Below are 7391 nucleotides of genomic sequence, written 5' to 3' on the forward strand. Positions count from 1 at the left end.
ATTATTACTATTATTAATTGGGATTGTCAGTAACAAGCAATGCTTCTTTGGAAATGAAGACTGACCTGCCTGTTTCTCAGTTTTACATCCTGTAGAGTAACAGAACTGAAATAGTGAAGAACTTTGCAAGTAAGCTCAATGGAGTCTTTAGATTTGCTTGATGCTATTCAATAAAGGGATGGGAACCTGAAGCAAGTGGAGATATAAATTTTCCTTTATCTGGCCTATGGGTTTTCTATACATGCTGCCTAGAAATTTATGGCCCAATTCTTCATATTGTTAATTTTTGGTTGTTATTTAGATTTTCACTCAAACTCTATGTCCTTTAACGTGTCTTCCTGATCATCATGTTCAAGTCCTGGAGCTACCCAGTTCCAGGGATACAGTATTCTATATTTTCAGTGATGCCTACATTCTAAAATATCCTTTTTTTAATTTCAATTTTTGACTTGTTTATACTTTGTTTTTCTTATAAAATATAAGCTTCATGCCTGTGTAATAATATCCACTATTCAAGAACTGAATTCACAAATTAATAGTGCTGCCTTATAAACTTTGTCCTGAGACAATGTTAACCTTGTCAGTATACTTTATTGATAACAGAGTGCTTAATGATTTCCACGCAGTCTCCAGGAGACCAGCAAGAACTCTCTGCCAATGGCAGGGGTCACATGACAATACTTGTCCTATGTGACCAGAGACTATAGGAAGCTTGGGCCTATCCTCCATTTTCACTCCCTGATTCCATGGTGTTCCTCACACAATATAATATGTCTGACCCAAGAAAGAAAGCTATTTTTGGTGCTCTGTGAAGAGGAAGAATGATAGGAGATTGCATTTAGCTTCTTTGAATTCATGCTGTGAGGCAGGATTTGAAAGTGATTATGACTCTTCCTTTAACACTGTTGATATATGGTACAATTTGCAATATTCACATGCACAAATAATTAAATGCATGTAAACAATACTATGTGTAAACAAAATGAAATATAAAGTTTCAGATGTTTAGTAGGAGATATTTTTTTTTCCTGATTGTCTTGGAAAGAATTGCTTAGTAACAGGCATTTTCAGGTTGGGAATTTGAAAAATTTGCATTTTTATTTCAATTTTTGAAATAAAATATAATATAGGTAATATAGATGAAGTATATGCTTATAGTAAAGTGCAAGCAAAGTCTGGGCATGAAAGATAAGAGTACTATTTTTTGTTTTGTTGTTTTGTTTTGTTTAATTTTTTTCTGCCAAAGACCTTTTCCTCTCCATTTCTGACTGCAGTTCATATGCTATTGTAATATTTACCTGCCCTCTTTCAAAAGATTAACAGGTAATTAAATGTCTACTGTTATATACTTACCTGGCAGGAGACAGATCACGATCACAAAGGTGGTTATCACATGTGAGGCACTCTGGACATGTTGACCCCTATGATTTCCCCAAATGTTGGAAAATCAACTGCATAATTTGTGGTTGTGGGAGACTGCATTGGCATTTTTTTTAATGTCTAATTTTAGGAAGTTTATATTATTAGACTGAGGAGGCACAAAATCATAGAATAAAAAATTACATGTGGTATTTTAAGAAGAAATTAAATTGTGTAGTATATTCAAGAGTACCCAAATGAGGCTTGTGTCTTTTAGCCAAGGAAGATAAGAAGGCTTTTCTGAGGGTATAGAATTTGTTTTGAGAAAAAGTAAAAGCAAAATATATAACTGAAAGAATGACAATGCAATATTGATGAACTAGAAAAAAAATTGTGTAAAAGCACATTGAGGAAGTAGGCAGAGTTTTGAGTTAGGGAAAAAGAGTGAGAACTTATTTTAAGTAATATGATACATTTTGGAAAGATCATAGGTAATAATAATAGTCTAAATTAGATGTTAATGTCCCTCCTAGGGATGTGAAGTGTAGGTGAGCAAGAATGGAAATGAGAAAACCTGCTAGAAACTTTGCTGACAACAATGATGCAAACAATGAAGAGTTACTTAATTATGAGGAATGATCACACCAGGTCATTTTTGAGAATCATTTTCATTAAAAAAATCATCAAAATAATACAGTATTGCATTTTGTTCTCTATATTGCAAAAGCTGATTATACCCACTGGTAGAGGAGGTGGGGAAAGAGACACACAGTCAATGCTAGCAAATGACCTTATTTTGTAAATTTTATTATAAGAACATGGGTATTAATTATTTCAATGTAAGAATAGAATTTAACTTGGCTTTGATATTAAGAATAATTTTCATTTTACCATATAGTATTTCTATAGCTATATCATCATTTTATTGATTAGAAATACAATATTTTCTTGGTTTATCTTGATATCTATGGAGAAATCATGACATTTTTAAATGACAATTTTGTATTTGAATTTTATCTTTTATTATAAAATATTGTTGCATACAAATAATAATAACTGTTCGAATAAAGTGATCCTTTGTTTAAAAGCACATAAGGTATAATGTTCTTAGGTTTGATAGAATTAAATAAATTAATATCAAAATTTGGGTAGCAGTAGTCACAGTACTACTACAGAGTTTGGCAGGGGATCATTTTTGAAGTGAGCATAGTCAGTAACCTGTAAATAAATCTCTTGTGCTTAGACTGATGTCTAATGAAAACATTAAGTTCTGTGAAAAATGTGAAAAGGACTGTTTCCATATTTTAAAGAAATCTAAGACATTTTCTGCAATGGGTAGAATACTACAGGATTTGTGTGATTAGAATTTTTCTGACAGTCCAAAAACAGAACACAAACCAAACTAAAATGAAGATAAGCCTATTAATTTTCAAACACATAAAATTGTGTTTTATGATATTCCAAACACTTCTAAATCTTTAGCACTAAGACATGAACACATGCTTTGAAACAGCAAATAGTGTGTTTTCCTCAATCACAATTATAAACTTTATGAAAAATTACACCATCTAACTAGAATTTTATTACTGTTTGGAAACAAAATGCCACAGTTTCTGCTAAAACAGTGTTCAGGAGGCTGGATTAAAACTGGTAATTCTTGGAAATGTGTAATAAAAAAATGTCCATCCCAACTTGAAAATTCATAACATATTTTGCTGCCTTTTTGCATGAGCTTTTCTTCTCTGCTCAGCCAGAATGTAAAGAGAGCTTGCCTCTTTGCAAACAACCATTATTCAATTTCTGCAGCAATCACAGTTAGGATGGTGATTCTTTATAGGTCAAATAACGCTTCCAAGCAGTGGATATTTATAGCGTTCTACTTTCCTGGGAAAATGCAGACATTGCAATACTATGTTTAACTTGAGAGCTCAGATAACAGATTGGGATGATAACATTAGTTCCAGCTTTTACATCTCACCTTTCTTCTTTCTAGTTCATTTTTGTGAAATATTCTATCTACCTACTTGCACAAATGCCATGTCTTTCAATTCAAGGAAATTTTTGTCCCCTGTTTCTTTTCTCAACCTGGAACATGCACCTCAACTTGAGAGAAACAAAATGAAAATAAATTGTGTGGGAATATTTTTCTAAGCAAGCTGATAAAAATGCATACTATTCCTGTTTGAGAGAATCTTTCTCAAGAATCTCTGAAAAAAAATAATGCATGCAAGCATATGCTCACATGAGTTAACACATACCAAACACTGACCATAATATACAGACTGTGTAGCACAAATATTGCAGCAATGCATGGAGTTCACTTGAGCCTAAAGGAATTCTGTTACTGAGTTGAGTAGAAATAGTTTGGCTAAATATATTTGAGAATATATGTAGACTAGGCATTTGTAGTTTCTCTAGTTATTTTTCCTGAAGTAATATGCTATACTGTCATACTATGATTAACTGAAACAAAACAAATAATAATGATCCTTCTGTAATTCTCTGGATTTTAGCATCCTTTCAGGAATCTCACTCTCCTGAAATATACCATAAAACTGAAGCCAAATTCTGTCTGTAATTTTGTACTGGGAAAAAAAAATTCTGAGGTGAAGTAAAGTCAATCTCTTTATGCAAAATTTCATAAGACAATGTAAATATAAAAATAAGATAGTTTTTTAAGAGAAAGTGAATGCTAAAAGAATGGATAAATTTATAGTGATGGGTTCAGCAACAAACTTAAATCAATCTGAGTTGCATTACAAAAATTTACTAAATAATTTATTATGAATGTGTGTAAGAGAAAATTATTAGAATAGACATAAACACATGTCAATATTCAAAATTCTTTCCTACATATTCCGTAGATTTAACAACAATTTTTTATGACATGGAAAAGAAAATTGTTTGACAGTTGGTGAATTTCTCTTTCATTCAATAGGTTTCATACTTATTATATTATTATCAATTTGTATGAATACATGACTCAAGGGTCGACTCTCATAAGAATCATATAAAAGTTTATATTTTAAATTTCTAAAGAGCTGTGTTACATCTTAGTCAAGTGCATAATAAGAAATTCAATTACATACAATTATGTTACAATTATTAAAATTGTATTGATAACCCTAAAAGCTATGTTTCTACACCCCAGTAATTCTGGCTTACATCATGAAAAATACATCAATATCTTGTAGGACTGAGTAAGGACTGTTTATTAAGTTTTTAGGGCAATATTAATTCAGTAATTCAATATTAAACTAATGTTCCAAAACTTAATATTCAAGTATAGATTTGTAACAAATAAAATAGTTTTTATATCTAAAAGTAACTAATGTTTTGTTGAGGAAATATTGTGAGACATAACGTTTTCTGTTCATAAGGATCTATGTTAAAACAAAACACAACATGTCTTAAAGCAGTAAACACACTAGATAGGAAAGAGATAAAATAAATTAAAAAATTGGATTCTTTCATAAACTAATTCTATTTCATGATCTTATTAAAATTTTTAAGTCTTTATAAAATTCAAGCTTAAAGTTCAATAAAATACACTTATGCAAACAGAAGAATAGCTAACTTTCAAAAGGAAACATTGCCTGTCATTGCACAGTATGCAGACTACCTGGAATATTAATTCACTGCTGAATGGAATCCAAAATTGTACTATATTTCTTGGAAACAATTTGGCTATTTCTTATCAAATTTAATTTATACTTACTATATGATCCACTAGTTCAATTAAATTCAAATAAAAGCATATTCACGCAATAATTTCTGTGCCAATATTCATAGAAACATTCATTGTAAGAATCCCAGTATTGGGGGGTGCTTAGTCAAGATGGCAGAATACAGGAAGTGGCTTACCCAGCTGCTCCATAGCCTGAAACAAAGAAAAACAATAGGCACATTCTCAGGAAGGTGGGTGAATTTTAAAAAGGGGTGACTTTACTGGGAATTAATACAGGCATTCAAAGCAGATTGGAACTCAGGAAGATGGATATAATAAAATAAGGGAGAAATTTCCCATACCACCACCACCTCCCCACTGTTGTCTGTCAGAGCACTGCACCCCTCAAACAAAGTGGAGGGATAAAGGAATTAAAGGAACCCACATTTTTAGGAGGCCTGTGGTATGTCTGGGTACAGAGAAATAAGATATGAAAGACAATGTTGAAATAACCTGAAAGGTTTGAGGCACAATATCTTTGTGTGGGAAGGAGGCCACATCTCTCCCAGGTGCCTGGAGAGGACAGAGGAAAGAGCCATTTTGCAGCTGCACCACAGGGACTAACAGCTGTGGGAATCGATTCCTGGCAATTCCCAGCTGGGCCCAAAATATAGGCCTGGCAAACCCACACTGCCCCACATAGAAGGAGCCCAAGTCACCAGGAGAAAATCAGGGTCAGGGGAATTGGCATAGCAACCCATCCAGTTCCCCCTTCCCCCTTGAGTCCAGTGTCACAGGAAAGGCTGGAAAGGACAAGCCAGGCCAGGTATTTGAAAGGGCAGGGGTGGGAGTGACTGAGTTGGGAGAGTAAATCCAAGTCCAGGAAGTGCAGGGTCCATTGGTGACTGAGGGTGCCAAACATTGACTCCTCCACTGCACGGGGGGAACCCAGGGCAGATCCCTGTGGTGCTGTATTCCAGCATGGACTGGCAACTGCTGGGCCTTGGAGGTGGCTGATTTAAAATCTTAAAACCAACTGGCATTCAATGAAGCATCTGGAGTCTACCAAGGCCTAAACCCCACCTACAGTGCTGTAGTATTTCCTCTCACAGAACACTCCAGGGACCCTATACTGAGAGTGGAGGAGACATCACACTACAGCGCCCCCTTATCCAATACTGTGGAGAAGGAAAGTGAAACCATTTTTGAACTCCAAAGGAAAAAATTTCTTTAACTTTTCATTGAGAATGTTTTTTTTTTCCTTTTCTTTTCTCTCTTTAATTGTGAGCTGAATTGTTCAATGGACAGTAATACATATATGTATTTTTTCACATTCTAGCTTTTTTTTGAAAGAAGTTACTTTTTAGGGATCAGTCTTTTGAGAGATAAGTGTTTGTTTGTTTGTTATTATTTTATAATTTTTTTGCTTTAATTTTATTTTTTAAAATTAAATTTTACCTTTATTTTTATCTCCTACTTCCTCATAATCATCACATAATTCATTTTTCTCTTCTCTCCCTGTTCACCATTTGAAATTGTAAATCCATTTGCAAACTTACTGTTTTTACTGTAGGGAATTACTGATCACTTCATTTCTTTTTATTATGAATATTAACATTGTAGATGTCACAACAAGAGGTATTTGATTTAATGCTGTATGTTATTTTGCATTGGCTGTTGTTATTATTTGTCTCCCCCTAAATTGTGAGGACTGGAAATGTTCATGAACACTATAAGTTTATAGGGTAGAAGCTCTACTGAATCATGCATATTGGTAGAAGGGTAGACACACAAATAACATAAAAATGCAAAAAAACAAAACACCTCAAACAAACAAATATACGTCAATAACAGAATGTATCAGTTCCACTGTGGAAAAAATGTCAGAGAAGAAGTTTATAATTTCATAATTAAAATGTTCTGCAAGGTAAAGGATAAAGTAATGAGTGAAATCAGAAAATACAGAAAGTGAAAGACCACTTCAATAAAAAAAACAGAGATTCCGAAAAAATAATCAAGTGGAAATCCTTGAAATAAAGAAATAAAACAACTAAATTAAGTATTAAATGGAAAGCATCAACAATAGAATAGACCACTTGGAAGATAAAGTCTCAGGTAATGAAGACAAAATATATGATCTTGAAAATAAATTTGACTATAGAGAAAAGATGCTAAGATCCCATGAACATAATTTCCAGGACATATGGCTGACATTAAAAGACCAAATATAAAATTCATCAGAATATGTGAAAGCTCAGAGAGACAAACTAAAGGAAAGCCCAATCTTTTAAATAAAATAATATCAGAAAATTTTACAAGCCTTAATAAAGTAAAGGAAAAACAAATTCAGGAAGCATATGATACC

General features: G+C 32.9%; 1 pseudogene; it reads left to right on the forward strand.

Moving 5' to 3' along the window:
* The first annotated feature begins 1345 nt into the window (after positions 1–1345).
* LOC143640143 (U1 spliceosomal RNA) lies at positions 1346–1495 on the forward strand (annotated as a pseudogene).
* Positions 1496–7391: the final 5896 nt, after the last annotated feature.

Source organism: Callospermophilus lateralis, unplaced genomic scaffold, assembly GCF_048772815.1.
Source record: "Callospermophilus lateralis isolate mCalLat2 unplaced genomic scaffold, mCalLat2.hap1 Scaffold_123, whole genome shotgun sequence".
Classification (NCBI taxonomy): domain Eukaryota; kingdom Metazoa; phylum Chordata; class Mammalia; order Rodentia; family Sciuridae; genus Callospermophilus; species Callospermophilus lateralis.